Source organism: Cupressus sempervirens, chromosome 9, assembly GCF_028749045.1.
Source record: "Cupressus sempervirens isolate cs-2001-9-10 chromosome 9, ASM2874904v1, whole genome shotgun sequence".
NCBI lineage: Eukaryota > Viridiplantae > Streptophyta > Pinopsida > Cupressales > Cupressaceae > Cupressus > Cupressus sempervirens.
The window spans coordinates 85,886,643-85,909,870 of record NC_143126.1 but is presented as its reverse complement, the minus strand read 5'-3'; the positions used below and the strand labels follow the sequence as shown (position 1 = coordinate 85,909,870).

The 23,228-nt window shown below is 36.4% G+C and overlaps 1 protein-coding gene across 2 annotated transcripts in view; it reads right to left on the bottom strand.

Moving 5' to 3' along the window:
- Positions 1-23,228, bottom strand: part of LOC149537737 (nicotinate phosphoribosyltransferase 1-like) — a 312,565-nt gene that overhangs the window by 73,062 nt on the left and 216,275 nt on the right. The gene's annotated exons all lie outside the window — the stretch shown is intronic.

Below are 23,228 nucleotides of genomic sequence, written 5' to 3'. Positions count from 1 at the left end.
ATATTTATTCTTTATTTAAACATTACTTCAATCATTTACTTTTCTTCTTAGTTCATAAATCGCAAGTTTGAAGTTTTCAATAATTCTCGCCATTTTGAAAGCTTTTATTATCTTCGCATTCTAACCCATCTGCTTTAAGCATCTTGGATATAAAGCTGTTGTCCAGGATCAGGTACACTTGCCTCGGTTTTGCAAAGCCGGAAGTGCAGGGGATTTGGATCACATTGATCGATCCCATCAAATTGGCCTTAACCAATTGGATATCTCAGCATCGAGCAAGCAAGGCTCGTAGGATTCCAATCTGCGGTTTTGGGCACCAACAGTCTCCACGCATATATTTTTGAATACTTTGAGGTTGGAATAGCAGACTCCAATATTGATTCCGAATTTCGCAGGCAAGGAACGTGATGAGAAGAGCAGAGGTGCAGTAGTTCTCAGCCGGAAATAAATCTCAGTCACCAATAGCAATGACGAAAAATGAAAGGTTTGTGTGTATGAGAGGTGATACGATTATGAGACTATAAAATAAAGAAGAGCTTGACTCTACAACTTCCTTCAATTATAAAGAAAGCTATTCGAATTCCCAAGATGACCATTCAAATAGATCAAAAATTCAAATTAAAAGATAAAATAAAAAGGTTGGAGAAAGATTGTAAAACAATTCAAATTGCCAAAATATTAATCGATTAGCTATGCCAAGTGTTATCATTTAGAGCAAAGAATATTAAATTGAAAAGAATAAAGTTGGAAGGTTGTAATTCGAAAATTATAATAATTCTAAAGTTATTATAATTCGAATATTATTAAAATCTTATATGTACTTATAAACATTACTTTATTAAATTATTTAATTTTAATGGTGCCAAATCATTTTATGTTATATGCATGTTTATAAATATTTATTAAAATAATATGATGAAAGATAAATTAAAATCCTTTGAGATATGTTTTATATTTTAACTCAATTATTTTAATTAAATTATTTATTAATAACTCATGCGGTTCCAGAGATATATCTTGTTTCAAGTCACTAGATCTTCTACCTATCTGCCCAATGATGGTGATGCTCTTAGCTAATTCTTTTCTGACAATGCTTGCACCCCTTCGACATGCTTCCTGCAAGGAATTTTTCTGTAATTAAATTATAAATTATTTAATCATAACAGTTAACCTTCATCTCAATTCCATGAATTCGTGATTAACAATAAACTAATATGTCATCTTCACTTGAAATCATAATGACTAACTATCTTACCATTTTGCCAAATTATAACAAATTAAACTACCAACTGACTTCATGCAAACCTCAACCGCTATATTTCAAGCTAGGTCAAAAATTGGGATGTAACAACATATAATTTCTACTATACCAAGTCATTCATGGAGTATTTGCTTGAGAGCTCAAATTTGAGGGAGGTTTCATTCAGTAAATCTGAGAGTACTCTCATTCAGGGCTCTCGTGATATACGACGATTAGTGAGGAAGATTGTAGAGACCTTCACTACAATGCTTCCCAATAGGGATATTGTGGTTGGGTTTGCTGAGAGGGTTGCCTAGAATCCTGCCCGACCAATAGTTCAAAATCAGAGATTGGAGCCATCTTATGATTCCCAGTTTGATGATGATGAGCACTTGACAGAGATTGGGAGTTTTTATCGGCATTACACTATGAGGAGTGCTCATCACTTTTCTTTTAACCCATAGCTAGAGGACTTGGATTTCAGCGTTATGGATGGCGACAGAAGGTTTGGTATTCATTATACCCATAGAGGGCATACTTCTCCACCAAGGGTTGAAAACTCTGAGATATAGGGTATTGTGAAACAGTTGGATGTGCTAGTGAATGAGATGAATCAAAATCACAAACGAATGACCCAACTAATTTTGAATCCAAGATTTGAGCAGAGCATGATATCGTTTTTCCGAAAAGCAAAATGTGATGACACAGTTGTGGCTGCATATTTGTGGGACAATTCTTATGAGATACTACATGAGTTGGGCACAATGGATGTGGAAGGTGAAGAGAATTCATGTCCGGTTAAGTCAGATGATGCATTTGTTGGCATGAGCTCCCCGGATCATGTATTTGATGGTGATGCAGCAATAGTGGGAGTAGGAGCATGCAAGGATACTGTCATATCAGCAGCCACTTTTGTGTCAATTGAACCATCCAATGAGGAGTTTAGCAGTATGCATGAAGTTGTTGATGATGGCACACATGTTGATGATTATGAGTTTTCATCAGTTGCAGATTTGGTTCAGTTTTTTGTTGCGGCAGTTACTGTTGTTCCCGTGTCCATATATTTTGATGTAGCTGCACCTATTGTTGATACAGTTGGCATGAGTGCATATGGTTCGCCTATTGCTACATCTTTTTCAATGCATGTTAATAATGATCAAGATTCCAATCTAATATATATTATGTGGGTGGATACAGGGAAGACAAGGTTTCATAGATCTTCTATGGAGTTTCCTTCTGGTGACATTCTGACTTCTACATCATCAGCACAAGTTTTGGTTGCTAGGCTACAGGACATGCAGTTAGTCCTGATGATGCTGGTTTACAGTTGGTTTAGTGTCCACAGAGATGTCACATACTACTTCATTTGGGATCCAAGTGGAGGTTAGAGTTCATTGTATTGCTGGATTGCTTGAGGACAAGCAATTTCAAGGAGGCTAGACTGTAATGTTCCCCATCTTTTAGACCCTCAATGTAGTTCTTAGCTTTACATTCTTCTAAAGCTAAGTGGAGAAATAAATTAAATTAAAGTCAACAAATAAATAAATCTAAAGGTCACTTTATATTTATTTAATTTAATTTTCTAGAAGCACAACTAATTATTGTATTGGAAAGGGGGAAGCTTCTAGAGAGTGCAATTAAATAATATTTTATTTCCTTCTAGAAGGGTAAAGGAAAAGAATAAATAGAGGCGAGACCTTCATTATTAAGCATCCTATTATTGTCAATTGCATTTGATATGAACTTGGGAGAAGAAACTAAAGGTTTCTGATTTTAGCTAGTCATTGGAGAGCGTCAATTCTTCAATGTTGCAACCTGTTAGTTGTCTAATGAGTCACCATGTTTAAAACCCTTCAATTAAATGTTTGCTCACCCAGCTCTTAAAGCGTTTCCCTTTGTCACCTTGCGTGTTCACCATCTCTCGAACTGTTGACCAAAGTCCCTAACACTCTGTGTCATGGTTTCTTCTTTTGAACCACTTTGAACTCCGGTTCAAAGTAGTTCAAAGTAGTTCAACCAAAGGTTTTACACTAATGAGTTTTCTTGTAGGAGATGTACGCCAATCCGGCAGGGTGTTCTTCTGAATCACTTTGAACCACTTTGAACTTTGGTTCAAAGTCGTTCAAAGTCGTTCAACGGCAAAGGCGTCTTGGTGAAATTGGATTATGGTGTATGATGCATCGTCATTTCGCAAGGCATTGATGGCTATGTCAAAGAATGATGATTTAAAGGACGTTTCTATTCCCAATGCAAAAATCATCATTATGTGGAAAGGTGGAAAATCTTCAGCCGGAAAAGGGATTGGATGTTGCAATAAAGCTAATCATTATTGATTTTGCCGAAAAGGGGAATTATTAAATGAAATCGTTATATCACAAGGCTTTCGAACGTGTGAACTTTAACAAGGAGTGATCTGTCATTAATGCCTTATAATGAGCCTGTACTTCCACACGTAAGTGTTTTTCCTTCTTAAAATGAGCTCGGCTTTCTTTTTTTTGTTTATCGTGCGAAGAGTTGAAAGTTTGGAGAAGAAACCATTAAGGAAGGGAAAATCGTTGTTTTTCGGCAAATCACAGGTGAGAAACATAGAATTTCTTGTTTTTGTTCTGCAATATCTGTGTTCTCCAAGAAAATCAGTTTGAAGCCTTGCTATTTTGATTAAGGATGAAGTTTTTTTTACATTTCTTTGGCAATGTTTCAAGTCTGGAATGTAAAAAGCCTGTCATAAGTGATACAAACCTAGAGGGTGTTAAGTTGGAGAATTTGCAATCAAATTTCCTTTAGTATGCTGATAAATCGAAAGGGTTCATGGAAGTTCTAACTAGTGCACTGATCGAAGCTACGGCTTTTCCCCCATCTCTTCTGAGTCCTGAGTTGCTCCAAATGTGTACTGACCATTATGATGTTAGGAGCAAATGTATTGTAAGCAAAGATGGTGAAACAGTGATCTCAATTTCGAGAGAAACTATTGCCTCCATATTGCAACTGCTAGAGGGCACTTTTGTCGCATTCTCCCCTATTCCAGCCCAGGCTGAATATCAAGAAACTCCAAACCAATTCCGCAATGCCCTGGCTAGGAAATGGACTGAGACCATGTATGGTGGAGGTTCTAGGTTAGCCAAAGTTATCACTAAAGATCACCTTAAACCTCATATTCACGACCTTGTAGCGTTATTGCATAGAGTCAAAGGTTCTGCTGATGTTTTTCTCTTTGAGGAATGGATGTACAGATAGATAGAAATCATCTTGAAGGGAGAACAATGGATGGACTGGGCAGAGATTATCGCTAGTTCACTAAGGACACAACTTAAGCATGCCAAAAATGTCTAGGGAAAATTTCTATATGGCTTCCTACTTGACTTATTGTATTGCCTGTGTTTGTGACCTTACCCCAATTCCTCACAGAGTCTGGAATGAAGAAATAACGGTGTACCAATATTGCCCTTTGCTGCAAAAAGATAAAGTGTTGGAGAACTTTAGGAAGGTTCATGATGTGTTAATTGAAAATATGCATACAGCCTTGAAGAAAGCACCAATGCCTAGGTTGTCTGTCGAAGCTCAAAGGTTGATTCAACAATACGGAAGTTATTTTATAGAGTTTCCCAAGTTCACTTACTTGAGAATAGGCAAATTCGAAGAACCTGTAAAACTTCCACAATATGCTTTGGATTGCTTTGTGTTAGCTGAGATTTGCAAGCAACTATTCTCTGTTGTTAAGGATAATTTACCACAAGAGGATTGGGAGACAACTTTCCCAATTAAGTTGGGTTCTCTGGTCTGTAATAGTATGATTAACGATTTTGTTATTGGAAGCAATTTTCTTGGATTCAAATTTGGTTCTTATCATAGTAGAAGAAATTTTGATAGTAAAGGATATGCAATTCAGATTCTTGGTCTTGTAGGTCACCCATCAGCAACTCCACAGTTGGAAGACCTATGGCAAGATTGTAAAGATGAGGAGGTTTTGAGAAGAGACCATTCAAGGCTAACATTACAGCAAATCGATTCCCTGAAGTTGAAGTTCAAAACAGAAGGGGTGATTGAGGATGGCTCAGATGTGGTTGAACCAGGCTGGGAAGAATCTCATGAATCAAAGTCACTGGTAGTGGATTGGAACTAGGACGAAGAAGAGGACATAAATCTAAGAGCTAGATTTATATTTACTTACAGAGACAACTGGCTAAAGAAGCAGAACAAGAAAGTTGTCAATGAACCCTCTTCAGGGGTGGTTTCCTTTTCTGAACCATCATCTTTTGACGTCCCACTTTCGTCCCCTATTGCGGGTGGTGAGGTGAGTTGGCTCAAGGTAAACAAAGGAGGGCACCCATCCATATACAAAACACGGCTCCTAGGACCAAGTCTCAAGCTAAATCTGAGGCCCTTAAGCAACACAAAGTTCAAAAAGGAAAGATGACAACCCAAGGGCAAGATTCAACTGATGGTCTCAATTTCTCGGATGGCACTAATGGTGATGTACAGTTCATTGAGGCTCCTAAGGTGGATCAATCAAGGTTTATGACTCCCACTGGAGATCCTCAAGCAATTTCTGTAGATCTAGCTATCCCTGCTTGGTTAGCCAATACAATCAACAAGAAAAGAAGCCTGCAACCGATTACATCACCTATGAAGGACATTGTGACTAAATATATTGCACGGGGTTCAAAGGTCAAGAAGTTGAAAATGGATGCCCATCTAACCAAGGACCCAATCACTGGGAAGATCATTGCTGAAATAGCCACATACAAATAGAAAACAGAGTCCGGAGATATTGATGATGAAGGTTTCAAAGTTACCTCGATTGATTTAGGGACCATTAATAGAAGCACTAGTAATCACTTTTTCAAATTCTCTGCTAACCACATGCTAACTCAATCTGAGAAGGATAGCAAAGAGAAAAAGGAACTTAAAGGCATGATGATGACTATGGCCGCATATATCAATTCCTTGTTGAATCTTGGTGCATTGCCAATTGTTCAAGCCCCTCAAACCTTTGACCTGAATTCAGCAAGAAGCCAATAGTTGGTGAAGCAAATGCAAAGGGGGAAGTTGCTAGCAGATGCTATGAAAGATTGGGTGAATGCCATCATTAAAGAAGGTAACAAGTTTATTCTGGAATTCACTAATTTATATGCTGAAGGGGAATCGTTGTTGGGAGAAATACAAACATTAATTCTAGGATGGGAAACAGAGCAAAACCAGTGTCAAGCAGTTGTATTTCAAGTAACTGAGGTTGAGAAATTTGGGATGCTTAAGTTCCTGAATGAGAATCCAATGAAGAATGTAGATTCTTGCATGTTGTTCATCATGAAAAACAACATGGGTTGGAAGAAGTCAGTCTATAAGGAGGCAATTAAAGAAGTGCAAAGCATCGAGAACAAAATTACTGGAATGTAGGAAGAACTCCTTAAAGATATGAAGATAGTAAATCCTACAGAGATTCAACAGTTCGACGACGGGAATATGGATTCAGAGACATTGACCAAGAGCTTCAATGAAGCTATTGAGCAGATTAGAGATAATGAATCGCCGAGCGCCAATGACTTCATTGCGCTGGCGATTATTGAATCGATGTTATGTCTCAACAAGAACCTCATGACACGTCAGAACCTGAAGATAAAGGAGTTCAAATGGCAAAAGGACGCGTGTCGAGCTAGGTTGTTGAGTCTAAAGAATCCACATTCCCACACAATGCAGGAGTTCATGAACACTTTCAGGAGCTGGAAGCTGGTGCGTCAAATCGTGGGCGAGGAAGAGAAGACTAGCAGCGAGGCTTAAACAAGATAGTCGTTTTAGTTACATTTTGACACCTGTTTTATAACTGCTTTCTTGTTCATAACTGTTTCTTGTTTTAATGGAAATGGCTAGGTTTTGATGGAGGCCTTTCGGATTTGTATGGAAAAACTATAAATACTGGGGCATTGAACTGGTTAAGGTTAGAAATAGATAGTTAAAAACTCTAATAAGTAGATACTTTTAAAACAGTAATCGAAAGATAGTGTATGGATGTTTTTCTTTTTGAACGACTATGTGCATGAAGAAGGTTTAACACACACACACACACACACACATATATATATATCGTCTTGAATTCAGCTTGGAAACTTGGTGTTTGAAGCATTTAGATCACTGTTACTTTGTGACCTCTAGTTTATTGGTTCAAGATATTTGATTTTTGTTCTTACTGTACATTCATTTCAATTAAGGTGCTTGAATGATTGATATCAGTTTATGGTGTTATTCATTCCCTTGAAATAGATATCTTGTAGAAGTATGGTTCAATGAATGTTTATTTGTTGTTTGAATTGATTCCTACCTCACTACCGAGAAGTGAGAGATCCTTACGCGCTTTCTGGTAAAAGCGCAAAGATAAATTTTGAATTCATTACAAATTTTATAAGGACGCTGTACCTTCAAAATACAGAGAGAAAATCAAATAACATGAGATTTTCTCAACTATTGTGAACATTTTGTGTTTTTCGTACCTTGGGCATAGAGTGAATTTGTTAAATAGTTGAAAGGACAATCTGTTCACTAATACAACCATTTGAGGTGGTGAAATATCCATTGAATTTGGCATTCAAGAGAGCTTCATTATGGAGTTCTATTTGTGCTTAAAGTTAAGGAATAACCGAAGGGTTTGAAGAATATTGAAAGACTATCAAGTGCAAACCTGAAGATTCATCTTTGGCAGCCATTAGGAATCGTTTTTCCCTTGTTGCTATAGTACGTGTGAACAGTGCCACGCTACAGTACCCACACTACAATATTTATGCTTGATTCCGATTGCAACTTTCATCTCCATCCATTGGACATCACTATTATCATGTTCCTCTTGCAACTATTAGTAGCAGTGTAACGAGACTCGGACTCGGCTCGGACTCAGCAAGGGTAACTTGACTCGTGACCCGGCTCGGCGGTGACTCGGCAAAGTGAAAAAACCTCGAAATTTTGAGATTTTTTAGGATTTAAAGAACATTCCATGCACCCATTATTGAATAAAGCGTAAAGACACAATAACATCATTAAATAGAAGATAATTTGATCATAATGCACATGCCACATACTTAAAAACTTAAAACTTAAAAGTCAAACATCGATTACATATGTACAATACTACAAAGTTACAAACTTACAAAGGTAAATTGCTAAAAGTAAATACTATATTACTAGTAATTAAAGTCAAACTAAGATAAATCCATGCAAACCATCAAAATGTATATGTATTATCATTTATGCATTATGAAATCCAACACATCAAGATTCAATAGTCATCATCAAATTCAAATGTTCCAACTGTTGATCATATATTAAATTACTGTTAAACTGTTAAACAAAAAGTTAAAACAAGACTATAAGTCTACAGCTATGGCTCCTAGTCGGAGTCATCATCAGCCTCATCCTCAAGCTCATCCTCATCATCATCCTCATCATCATCGTCATCCTCATCCTCATCCCCAACCTCAGCCTCAACCTCAGGCTCAGGCTCAGTATAATCTACAAAATGCCTCTTAGTAAGGCGTCTAAGGTAGGTCCTAGATGTCTCAGTAGCCATAGCATCAACTCATGAGGTGCCTCTAGGATCAACTGTACTCTCTGCCTCTGGCTCTGCCAATGTCTGTGAGGTGCCACTAGGAACAACTAGAGCTCTCTGGCCCTCTGCTGCCATAGCCACAGCCTCAGCCTGGCCCTCTCTATCTGCCTGGTCAAGCCACTGTAGGTCCTCATCATCAAAGACAAGATCAGTAGCCTCAGTGATCCAATCAGACTTTGGATCAACCTCCTCTAGAGTAATCGGAGAGGTGCCACTATCCAAAATCTCCCTGATCCTAATGCGCAAGTTGCAGTGCACAAAGACTAGACTATTCATTTTCTGCACAGACAACCTGTTAGGCCTCTTCGAGTGGGTGTGCACGAACATGCTCCAATTGCGCTCACATCCAGAAGCGCTACTTGGCTGGCTCAAAATGCAGATGGCGATTTGCTGAAGGTTTTTGGTTGAAGGCCCAAACATTTGCCACCATCTATCTGAATTTTGAAAAAAGGAAAACAAAAAAATATTAGTCTCATTTCAAAATTTGAACTTTAAGTTTAAAGCTAGAAATTTAGAAACTAGATTGTATAAGGCTTAAGCTACAATCTTTACCTGGCTGCAATTTTGTACGACCTTCTTTGCAAATTTGACTTGAAAAAATGGGCCCTGATGCATTATTATAAGCATCCATCTCAAGCAATATATTTGTGGGATTAGGGGACATCTTCGATACCACTATGTATAGGCCACTAAGAACCTCCTCATTTGCCTTGAAATCATCAAGGAAACAGTATGTCGGATTGAGGTAATAGGCTGATGCGTGGATGGGCTTATGAAGCTGATTTTGCCATCTCCTATCAATTATGTCCCAAATAGGGCCATAGTTTTCCTCAACTCCTACATATTTGGCCTTAATAGTCTCCTTGACCCTATCTATGCCCTCATAAATGTAGCCTATAGAGGGCTTCTCGCCATCAGCAACTCGTAGGAGGGCTACAAGGGGCTCGATGATCTACAAAACAATTTAGTGAATGATGAAACTTTGCAAAGTTGCACAATGAAAATAAAATAAAAATATGTATGAGATAAATTAATTTATAAAATTTTAAGACTTAAGCTTTTAAAATTTAAAATTTAAATTTTAAATTAAATCCACAATCTTCGAACATGGCTCCCAAAAATCATCATCATCATCATAAATGCATTTTGTTGCATCTATCCCTGCAGGGCTACTTGCAAAGGAGGAGGGACTCCATTCAGGACCAACAAACATGCACCTCAACTCTAACCTTGAACTCAACAAGGATTTTAGTGTGACAAAATTTGAGGCAAATCTTGTCATACCAGGACGAGCCAACTCCTTTCCCTTCGTGTATTTCCTCATAGTGTTGAGGACCAAGGCATGATTATAGATGAACTTACAAAGATTTTTGGCCTTGGTAACACATGATTTCACCCATACAAGCTTGTCAATATCCTCTAACATGAGGTCGATGCAATGGGCCGCACATGGAGTTCAAAAGATTTTTGGGTGTGTCTCCATCAATAGTTTTCCTGCAGCAATTTTAAATTAGTTAGTAAACAATGAAAAATTTTGATGTATTAAAAAACTTTTAATTTTCAAAATTTAATGAAAAACTAAAACAATTTTTTTAGAAATAGAACTTAGAAAGTTAGAAGTTAAAATTTTACCTGCAGCAACGTAATTAGCTGCATTATCTGTCACCACTTGGACAACATTGTCTTCCTCTACCTCCCTTATGACCTCAATAATCTCACATAAGAATTTTGCATTTTTCACACATGAGGAAGCATCTATGGACCTCAAAAAATGGTGGATCCTGAAAGTGAAAATTAAACAAAATAATTATCATTCAAGAATCAATACTCAATAAAAAAAAAAATTCATTATTCAATAATAGTATACATTAAATTTTAGACTTCAAGAAGTAGAGCATGATGAATTACCTCCGCTAGAAACAAGAAAATTTAGGAGGGTTCTGGACCTCCTATCTGTCCATTCATCTGTCATGATGGTACACCCCTTTTGGCTCCAAATCTTTTTGTGGTCCTCCAACTCAAGTTTCATCTCCTCAACCATATCTAGCAAGAGGGGGCCACTCAACTCATCTTCAGTGGGGGCTTTGAACCCTGCACCATAGATGGAAACTGCATCAATCATCCCCTGCCAATAAGGAGTCCTATTACATTTATAAAAACATTTTAATTAGCATATTTCAAATTTTCAAACATCAAGTTAAAAGTATAAAATTGAATATAAATTTTAAAACTTAAAACGTAAAACAATCAAATATAAATGAAGTTGAAAACTTGAAGTACCTGGCTGCTATAAATGGAATGTAGCAGAAAAACCAAAACTTGCTAATTGCTCTTACTCCAGCTTCATGTATCTCCCTATTCCAGCCCATGCTCTCAAGTGAGGGTTGTGCACCAAGAGTGATACGCGGTACAAAAAAGTTGTCCAACTTACTAGATTTTCTGACTCTAAGATGAAGAAGAGTAGCACTACTAGAAGGGGCAGCAGGAGTAGCATCACTAGAAGTGCAAGGAATAGATGTAGAAGAAGCACGAGCAACAGAAGCACTAGGACGATAGGGGGGACGGGAAGAACCTTCTCCAACACAGCCTACTGACTCAGAAACATTTGCAAATGAGCGTGGAAGGGAACTAGAACCAATCAAAGCTAACTCTTCTAATTATTTTTTTTTTAATTCTTTTTCTTGTTCATATTTTTCCAAGGCTACATAACAAAAACGTTGAGCCTCAATAGTTGCAGCTCCACAAGGCTCAATATCATGACCATGTAAGCCAGCGATATGGTATTTTAATCTATTTATCCCCCACTATTAATGGTTTTGCAAAATAGGCATTTTGTTTGAGTTCTCTTTCTACCCGAAAATTCTATGGTGAACTTCCAACACTCATCTTTTTTGTTGCCTTTAGAGAGCTTGGGGTTTTTACCTGCTGAAGCCATTATGATTTAATTAAGGAAAAAGGTAAAGGTTGCTGCAATAAGACATTTTAGACCAAATATTACCATTTCAGCATTGCATTTTATGAAGATCTAAAGTTATAAAAAACTCATAAACAAACAAAAAAAATTCATGCAAAAAACCCATAAGCATAGACAAAAAAATCATCAAAATCTAAACAATCAAGTCTTACCTCTTTCAAATGCTTTGGGAAGTGTTGAGAAGAGCTCCTATAAACTTCTTGATGATCTAAATGCAAGCTCCAATGTCACAAATGCAAGCTTTTCTCCTCCTCCTTTCAACTGGTTGCAAAACAAGAAAACTCTATTTCTCTTCTACCTCTCTCTCTCTTTCTTCTTTTCACTATAGACTGTTATAGGAGCCCTTTTAGGGTAATATAAGTGGGATATGTAAAAAAAAAACATTAAAAAAAGTTTTTAAAAATTATATATTTAATGGCCGAAATTTTGCCTACCGTGGTCGAGTCAAGCTCAGTCGGGTCACATGAATCACGCGATTCACTCCCCGTGACTCGTCGCTCGCGGGTCACGAGTCATTGTGACTCGGCGAGGTCAGCGCGGCTCGCGCAACTCACGTGACTCGCCGCGAGTCACGTTACCCTGATTAGTAGTTAGCATTGTAATCTTAGGCATATAATTTTGTTGTTGCAAGTGATAACTCAGAATCAGATTTGGCATTGTTGTAGTCATTATTGCAAGCCCATTTGTCTTGGCAAATTCATTGCAACATTGTACATGGGAATGAATTCAATAAAGGAGATATATATTGCATATCATTTGCTTGACGAAATGTCCATCTAATAGCATATATGATCAGCATAATAGTTGTATGTCAATTGTTTGTCAAAATGTCGGTTGTAGGTATGCATTCCATATCTAGTTTCCATGTATATACATTGAAATTACTAAAAAGTACTGCACTTCCATGTTAGTTCATTGTAAGAGGTATTTTAATAACATTTACGAACATTTTGAATTTCTTAGTATCATTCAAACTATATCAAACAATCTGAAACACAAAAAAATCAGAAAAGAGAAAGGCAGCATACAAGTGTTTGAAAATATTCCTTGAGCTAAAATCAGTCAGTTTGGGCAAGGGATATTACATTGGTATCAGAGCTTGCTTGCAAAGTGTTTAACAAAATGTCAAACAACTGAATTTGAGAAGGATTTGGTGTTTCACAAAGTTATAACCAGTTGGGGTTATTACATGAACAATATCACTGAGATTCAAATCAATTGCAACATTCTTCGTATATTAGTATCATAAGATTTACATCCAACATGTCGAGTTGTAGGGCCTTCCCAATTTTGACCATTACAAACAAAGAAACAACTCAAATCTCATATGCGAACTTCCATCTCCAAGCTATTAGCCAGGATACTCCATCTTAGCTTCCTATTAACATCCTATGACTAGACATCACAAGACTATATTTATACATCACAAGCCACAAGTTGGCTTGACAAATAAATGAAATAAACATTTAGGACAAGCTCCAAATATACAAACATAACTAGCTTATATGATAAAATAAAACTAAGCGACCACAAATACGGGTACACACACCATCCAACAAACAAGAAGCAAGATCGAATAAGCTAAGCCCCAATGATCGAAGATCACCAGAACAAACTCCAAGGTCTTCCCCGGAAATGAAGAACACGCTACCAACAACCACGAAAAAGAGCTCCAACTTGAACGCTAACAAGCCAAATGTTATGCGAACATAAGAAATGGTCTATTGATACGGCCCAAATGCAACTCCAAGAACGCAGAAGACAGGGTCCACAAAAAACAAGCTTGATGCTACTACATCGAACTCCCTAGATAGAAAAGTGTCTCCCCCACTTTGGTGCAAAAAGAAATATCTGAACTCAACTTTATCTTAACCAAAGGTTTCCAATTGCCCAAATATAATAAATCTGCATATCCACAATATTTGTTCAATCCATTCAATCCTCAAAATCTTATGTGCCTCAACTAACCAATCAACATGCTTACTCACAGGAACATAGTTAACAAAATAAGGATTCACAAATAATCTCTACAACTTATCATCATAATCAGCAATAGTAACATCTTCACACAAGAAAACCAAATCAGCAACATGTAAAGCCAAAACCGCATCAACAACAACATGCACATCCTCACTTATTTCAACAGCAACATATAAATCCAGATCTGTATCAGTAACAATATGTAAATCCATATCCATATTAGCAACAACATGCAAATCCTCATAAACATAAATGAAAACCTCAGCAATCTCACTGTCCACAATAAGATGCTCTGTAATTTCCAAGACAGATCCATCCATCCACTTATCAAAATCAACACATACCTCATTAACCTCAGTGAAGTCATCATGCACATCTTTAACAGAAAATTGTTTTTTCTGAATAATTCTTCAGCGAAATAACTTTATTTCAAATCAATATATACCAACTCAAACAAGACTGACTTATCTCTTCAATTCTCTTATTAAATTTCCTCCAAAACTGATCACACTTATCCATCAAGTTCTTCTCAAAGTGCAACCACCTCACATCAACAATCTAATTGCGAGACTCTAGTTGCCTCATACTTGGTGATCTACTGTCCATCTTCGCAACATGCCTCAATTCGGCCATTTCTTCACCCAAGGAAAACTTCATCTCTCACATCAAGGTTTCACAACTAAAATGATCCATCTACGAGTCCTCTACAATTGTGAGCCAAAAACATGATTTGTCACCTCACAACAAAGAGATCTAGAGCTCCACAGTTGATTGATTCACTACACAGCTATCACAAGATTGAGATCCGCTCTGATACTGTTTGAGGCAGTGCAAGGCCGGGTGTACCCCCAATGAAGGTGACCTAGCCCCCATCTAATAACCACGCAATGGAAAGTGAACAATATCACAAAGATTCAGATCAACTGCAACACTCTTCGTATATTAGAATCATAAGATTTACATCCAACATGTCGCACTATAAGACATTCCTGGTAACGACCATTACAAACAAAGAAACAACTCAAATCTCATATATGAACTTCCAGCTCCAAGCTATCATCTCGTAGGATACTCCATCCTAACTTCCTATTAATATCCTATGACTCTAAACATCACAAGACTCTATATGTATACATTGCAAACCACAATTCGGCCTAACTAATAAATAAAATAAACATTTAGGACATGCCCCAGATGTACAAACATAACTAATTCATATGATAAAATAAAACTATGCGACCACCAATATGGGTCCACACGCCATCCAACAAAAAAGAACCAAGATCGCATAAGCTAAGCCCCAACGATCAAAGATCACAAGAACAATCTCCAGGGTCTTCCCTGGAAATGAAGAACACACTACCACCAACCACCAAAAGAGCTCCAACTCGAACGCGAACAAGACAAATGTTATGCAAACATGGGAAATGGTCCATTGATGTGCCCCAAACATAACTCCAAGATTGCAAAACATAGGGTCCACAAAAACCAATATTGATCCTGCATCATAGTTCTTTGTTGATTTCATGACGCTTATCTTTTCGTGATAAGTTCCATATGATATCTATATTGTCTTGCTTAATGTATATGCTTCAAATAATTATCTTCTTATGAGTGATATTAAGTTCCTAGTGGCATGAAGTTTAAGTTTATAATCAATACATGAATTGTTCTTCCATATATGATTGATCAGAATTAGTTAACATGCCTTGGGATCCTTTGGCCTTTAGCTCTGTTTAGCTTGGTTGATGGTGTTCATCTCCGAATAGTTCCCCTTGAGATAGAAGTTATTACTCTCCTTATTCTGATATACAAGGTTTATCTTTGATCTTAGAACGAATTTATCAACCTCTTCTTGTTCTTTTGCAAATCCTACTATTTGTGTGGGAGACAACCCATTCTTATTTGGGCCTTCACAAATTCCCATCCCTTTACCAGCAGAGCCATAAAATGAAGTTCTACGAGCGAATATCAGCTATTTTGAACTTTCACTACTAGTCATTATTGCAATCTGATTTCTTTCTATTATAAGGGAACATGAATTCAAATTAGAAAAAAATTAAGAAATACAAGCACACAAGTGTGAAATAAAGATACAAAAACATTAAAATGGAGAGTTAGACTATTTTATTTTATCACTTTAAACAAATATGGAAAAGAACTTGAAAATTTTCATAATAAACTTTTAAAACAATTCATTAGAAAACTCAATTAATAAAAATGCTTACCTTAGATACTTAGATCTCCTTTGTGGAAGTGATTTGGTGCACCACGAATGGTCCCCTTCGAAAATAACTATGTCCTTTGAAATGCCAAAATGGAGACTAAACAAGAAGAGAGAAAAATAGGAAACAAAAGATATGTTTTAACAATGAATGACCTCTTATTGGGCTGTTTTAGGGTTTTGTGGTAAAAAATTATTTAGAAGGAACTTAAAAAGTTTTATTTTTAGTCAAAAATAACTTTTTATGGACACTAACGCAGACGCTCGAATGCTCTCAGGTGCACATCCACACCTTGCGGGTGTCCACGGATGCACTTAAGTGCACATCTCGATATATCCACAAGGTGTGAATGTGCACCCGAGGAGCATTCGAAGGCATCCAGCCCCCTCCCATTGGGGCGTATAGGGACGCAATGCAAATCTTGAATCTTAGGTTCAAAACATAAATTTCATGCAAAGTATCATAGTTTAAAAACTTGGCAAGTACTTACCAAGAATTCTTGTTGGCAAACACAAAATATTGCCAAATTTTAGGTAAGAGTTGTGGCACTTTTGTCAAAAAATCAGAAAAAAGTTTTTGAGTTGCATGTTAACACTAATCCAACATTCAATTTCAAAGGCATCAACTTTTCAATTTCTACAACTGGTTTTACGACAAGATCCAAATATTTTCCAAGTTCAAGGAATAATTTAAGAAATTTTCCCATTTTTATTTTCCTACTACTTAGACTTTGCTTCCCACCTTGAGCTTCCAAATTTACTACTAGACTTGTAATCCTTGATTTAGTGTTTACTACTAGCTAGAGTCACTAATTTTTGCCATAATATAGATTGCCGCATTCTTAATAAAAATAAATACATAAATAAAACAAAGTTATATTAAAGAATAAATATCATAGTTACAGGACTCAAACTCACCTTTGACTTGGAAAGTCAAAATCCAACTCAGACTCGGACTTGGACTCGGTAACCGAACTTGGCCAAGACTCGGCAAGGACTCAAAAAATCAAAAATACCATGAAATTCAAAGATTTTTAAAGATTTAATGATTTTTTCATGTATTATTTAGTCAATTAACATCAAATACACAATAATTGAGATAAATAGAAGCTACTTAACACTCATACACAATTTTGCATAGATCACATAAGTATAACAGCGAATTTCTGAAGGAAAAAAACTAAATAACATAATATAAAATTGAAGATTTAAGATTTAAGATTCAATCTGTAATAAATTCCTGACATACCACAACATCATTTTCAGAATTAATATACACTGAAAAAAAAACAACTTCTAGTAATCTCTATCTTTTTCAATTTTTTTTAAAAAGTAAAATTAAGATTTTTTTTTATTTATTTATTTTTTTTTAAATTTAATTTGGGAGTTCTGGGCTCGAGACTTGGCAGTCCCTAGACTCCGCTAGTCGATGTGGACTCTGCCAAGACAAGGCCAAGTTAGAGTCCAATGGCCATTTGCCTCAGAAAGGCCGCCTCTACCTCGAACTTGCAAAGTCCTGCTCGGACTCACAAAGTCCCAAAACACTAATAAATATACATATTAAAGATGCTAAGTTACCGGTTCAGATTTGGTTCGAAGTTCGAGAACCGGTCGCAAGTTCGTCAAAATTTTGGAAAGGGGTTTGGATTCATTAGTACAAAAACATGTAAAAATTATATATATATATATATATATATATATATAGAGAGAGAGAGAGAGAGAGAGAGAGAGAGAGAGAGAGAGAGAGAGAGAGAGAAGCATGAGTTAAAATTAGAACATAGCATAGTAGCATAAAGACATTTTTTAAAAAAAAAATACCATAAACTTCTAATCATATAATCATATTGTTCAACATCAAAGATTGAAAACATTAAAAATATATCATAGCATCAAGTTCAAGTATCCTTGTTTCACATTCAGTGTTCAACTAATGGAATAAAAATCTATTAATGCTCTAAGTTCTTCAATCTTCATCTTCTTCTTCATATTCATCTTCTTCATCTTTTGCTTCTTAATCTTCTTCTTCTTTGGCATTAGCTGACTCAGCAATAGAGCTAAGGCCAATGGGATCAGCAGCAACAACAATGGTATTGGCATCAAATTCTTCGAAAAATGACAATGATAATGACAATGAGAGGCTACCAAAAGCATTTATAACAACTTTTTAGGGTTGCGGACGTTAAAACCTTATTAAATTTTGCAAAAATAGCACTTTATTGTCATCTCCTAGGCCCAGAAAGCACATGGTTCAAACTAGGTTTAAACATGGTTCGATTTTTTGGGCCTAGTTTGCCCGGGTTTGAACTTGGTTCAATCAAGATTGAACCAGTAGGCTAAAGTTGGAGCCTTGCCCAAACCGGACCCAAACTTCGAACTCGTTCGAACTTCTACAGGTCCAAGGGGTCCAGGGACAAACCATGGTAACTTAGTAAATATGTAGTTTCTCTACTAGTTTCATCAACACTCACCTTAATACACATAAATCAACATTCATATTCACAAGGAGAAAAAATAAGAGATAATTAATTCATTTTCTTGTGATTTGTTCTTTGCTAGGCTCTATTTCCATTTGTCAGTTTCTTTAAAAAATATGGCATCTACAAGCACAAAGCTTAGTGAATGTAAAGTCTTCTTTTTTAGTTAGCGATATGTATTAAACTCAATTTTGATTATATGTGAACGAAATCAATAATGTGTGTTTTCGAAAAAATATATTTATTTAAATCATGTATTTTTCAATGTTTGATAACTTTGTCCAATAATTGTTGAGTTTTTCCCGGATTTTTTGTAGAGTACGATTCTTTTTTAAATTTGTGTCAGTCAAGTATTGCCTACTCTCTTTTTTTTAACTATGCAAAATACAATTTCTAGACATTAATATGAGTTAGTAAAAATAATCAGAAAGTGTTTTCAATTAGATTTTAATAAGAGGAGTGCAACATTGCATGAAGATGCAAATGAAGAAGCCAATAATATGATACCACATGATGATTGAATACTACCATTCCATTAAGTTCAACATTTTTGTAGTTTTCTCTACTTGTTGTACATCCTAGTGGTAGTTGACATCTTCACAGTCACCTGTTGCTCTACTTTCAAACCAAAAGGTAATGACTCCTCATAGACACCATCATCCTCTACCATAATGTCATCCAGTCCATCAACTCTTGCTTCTAATATTTTTTCTCCCTCCTCTACTCTCAAAATTAGTAATATTTTCTTTTATAATTATAGGGTCCTCATCATAGATAATAAAATTGTCATATTGTGTCAATGATTCAAGTCAATTGTTGTATGACTATCCAAGCCCTCCATCTTATTTTGGAGAAATGAAATGTTGCATTGGACAAAGATGACCACTAGAAAGGTTTTGTGTCAAATTGTTGTGCTTATTTGTGTAAGTGAACATAAAATGAACTTAAATCCAAATGCACTACAAGGTTGAGGCATAATGAAAGAGAAACCTTTTGAAGATTTGGTGTTTTTGTGCCACAACCTTCCATCCAAGTAATTGCCAAGAAGACAACATTTACACGTTGTAAGTCAGCAACTATTATGTTTATATATTAAAATTATTAAGTAAAGAATAAGACTATTTTCTCTACTTGGTGACTGAGTAGTTCTTCCCCTCTAATAGTAGTGGTAAGAAGAAAAGCCTCCACTTTGCATGCTTGTATCTCTACAACTCTCCAATAATTAAATATTTGGCATCTTCCTCACGCATCATCCATTCAATTTAAAAATGTGTCACAATAATCACTCCATCAGGCCTCAAGTGCCATAAATAAAATAAAAAAATGGGTCTGTTGTGGTAGTTTGTGACATGAACGATTTGGTATAGGTGATTGTTCCACATACTAATAGTAATGCTCCAAAAAGGTTTGAATTTTCTTCTTTCCCAAGTTATATTTTTGAATGGCCTCCTTGTCTTATCAGATATCCCAATGAGTTTGCTCCTCATTCAACAAGCATAAAACCATAACTAAAAGCTCCTAAATTTACAAAAAAAAAAATGAAATAGAAAATACAAATGAAAAAAGTAGAAAGAAATCAAAGAATTGAAGTTTAAAAGAAGCACTATTAAAAGATAGAATTTATATTTAAATAGAAGTTTGAAGTTACCTTGATATCTCATTAGAGCTCTTTTGAAAACATCATAAATAATTGTCTTTGCAACCCTCCCTCTAGTTGTTGTCATCGAAAGAGATGAATCGATCCATATTTGGCTCATAAATACCCATCTCAAAAGTGTTAGCAAACCATAAATTTTCTGCAAGGTCATCATATTAGTTGTGAATCATGACGTACTCGCTCACACAAGCTCTTGCCCATTGTTGTGTACTCTCTTGATTGTAAATGTACATGGTGATGTACCCCTCAAGGGTCCAAAGTCATCATGTTAAGCCACTTCCCAATGTAAAAAAGCATAGTTTGCAAACTCTACACATTACCGAGTACTCTCTTTCCTCTGCCAGATGACTTTTCATAAGTTTCATTCTCACATCTTTTATAGGTGGGAAAAAAAGGGGTATAAATGCCAGTATAGGTTAAACAATGTTAAAAATGTGTTTCTCACATGTTCTTGCTATAAAATCATGCATTTTCTCATCAAATATGTGTTGTGAGGTTTTCACACATCGCCCCAAATTCTTGGGGACCCCCTTTTTAATCGCCTTTAGGGCCAGTGGAGAAGGTTAGATGTATTTTTCACCCGGTTTCAACTTGATTTTCCAGAGCTATCAGTTCTATCTTTAGGCCGAATAAGTTCAAAATTGATTTGAACTTGGCAGGATAAGATTGTGAATTTTGTACTTAGACGATTTCTTTTGAAAATTTGGATTTATTGTAAATTTGAATGATTTTCAAATAAGGAAATTTTTCGTTAGACTTAGGTTCTTGGAAAATCTTATTTTTTTTTGGTGAAATAGAATTTAATTTTGTAAGATGAAGTTAAATTGCAAAATCGATTTTTACTCTAGAGGCAATTTTATTTTTTTGTCATAAAATTTTAATTATTTAGCAAAATCGATTTAGAGGAAAATTGCAAAAATTGGCTTTAATAGATTAAATTTGCCTTGAAAGCTTTTGGTATTTAATGAAATTGGTAAATTAATATTAAGAAATGGCTTTTGGTTAGCCAAAATTCAACTTCAAGGATGTATTAATTAGCAAACCCTCATTAAATAGAAATTTTTAGCATCCCCAAGGCACCATTCAATTTCGTTTTGCAATTTGTGGTTAATTAGTAAATTAAAAGTGCAGTTTTCATTTTAGAAAATTAAAATTTTGGCAAAGTATTTAAAGTGGGCCACTAACTTAGCTTTAATTTTGGTTTTTTTTTTTTCCTCTATAGGACCAAGTCGGCCAGCCTGGGAGGAAGGTGAAAGCTGCTATAAAGGGAGTCCCCTCCCATTTCATTTTCATCAATTCATTTGCTCCTCATGCTTGGGCGAATTTGAAGCAAGGGCAGATTTCCAGACTTGGGCGAAATTGGTGGAAGGCAGTTTTTTGGCGATTTTTGGGCAATTTCTCCATTGCCATTGTTGGGCGATTTGTCTAAGGGCCAGATTTTTGCGTTTTTGGGGATTTTTGCTCCACTTTATGGGCTGCGATTTGTGCCCTAGGTGGCAGATTTTACAGATTTTGCTCCTTTGCTTGGGCGAATTTTGTGGAAGGGCAGATTTTTTTTTCATGCTTAGCCGAATTTTGTGGGAGCCGAATTTTGTGAGGGCCGAAATTTGTGGAAGACAAAATTCTGATTTTCTAGAGGGGCTGCAATTTTTATATCAGATTTGGGCAATTTTGTTGGGAGAAGAGATACATATGAAAGTTTGATTTTTGCATAGAAGGCAAGTGTTGGATAAGCTTAGAGGCTTTGTTTTCTAATTTGCAAAGGGATTTGTAATTCTTTGATGTCATATCCCGGGTTCCGAAAAGTTGCTGTAAGATTATTAGTTAAGGTGAAAGTCATCATCTAGAGTTGCAAGGAGTGCTTAAGCTGACATCCATTCTTTCGCTCTTTTCTAAGAATTGCACTACTTGGTTCTTCTTGCCTTTTGGTCCACCACTCTACCATCCCGTAATAGGGCGACGAGCATGGAGGATGATAGTGCAAGTAAGAATCCCAAGCGGGCAAACGCTAAGAAAGACAAAGAGGATATGACACCCAAAACTTCCTTCTTCTCGAAAATGAAGAAAATAACCGATACTAATATCGCTACAGTGGACATGATACGGATGAGGGACAGACTAAAGGAAGGACAATCCCCCTTGGCAAAGAGGATATACAAGAGCGGAATTGTACATGCAGCAGCTTTTCCTCCTACTTTGCCTTGTCCGGAATTGATTATGGAGTGTGCATCCAGATTTGATCTAGACAGTAAATCCATCATTTTTGGCGAAGGGAAGAGAGTGTTGGCCAACATTGGCGAACAAGCAATTGAAGAGACATTTAATATTCCCCAGAGCAAGGGCATGACAGTTGTAATGGTGGATCAGGCGGCCAAATCATTTCAAGGTAACCAAGAGGCCTACTTCTCACATCTAAAGCGGAATTGGATACACGAAGGAAGGAAAGGAGTTAACAAATCAACAAGGCTTACAGTGGCAGATTTCAAGCCGGAATATGGCGATCTCATTGTTCTTCTCAGCCGGATCATGGGCCTAGCTCAAGCTATGCAATTCGAAAACTGGATGTACTTCTTCATTGATGAAATTGAAAAGGGAAAAGGAAAATTTGATTGGGCTAGGATCATAAGTGAAAATTTAGAGTTGCAACTTAGAACAGTTCAAAACCAAAGGCAATTCTACATGGGATCCTATCTTTTTTACTTAATTGCTAGATTGTATGAGAGTCCGGGACTTAGGGCCTTAGGAGAGATTGGTAATGGGTCGGGGCAATATTTGGTGCATGAATGCTATCCGCAGCTTCATTTGCACAATAACAAGGATTACAAGATGTTTTGCGATGCATTCGCCATGAAGACAGTAAGGGTATTACAAGGGGCGCCTGCTAAGAGACTTCCATCGGAAGCAGAAGCAAGGATTAAGAAGTTTGGGAGTTGGTTCATCCAATTCCCGCAATTCACATACATTAGAGTGGCAGGAAGTACAGTTTGTCCCAAGAGGCTTCCAAGATACCCGCCCGACAAGGTAGTTTTGATGGAATTGGCTAGGCAGCTTGAGCACTATGATAGAGTAATGAGGAATGAGGGGAAAA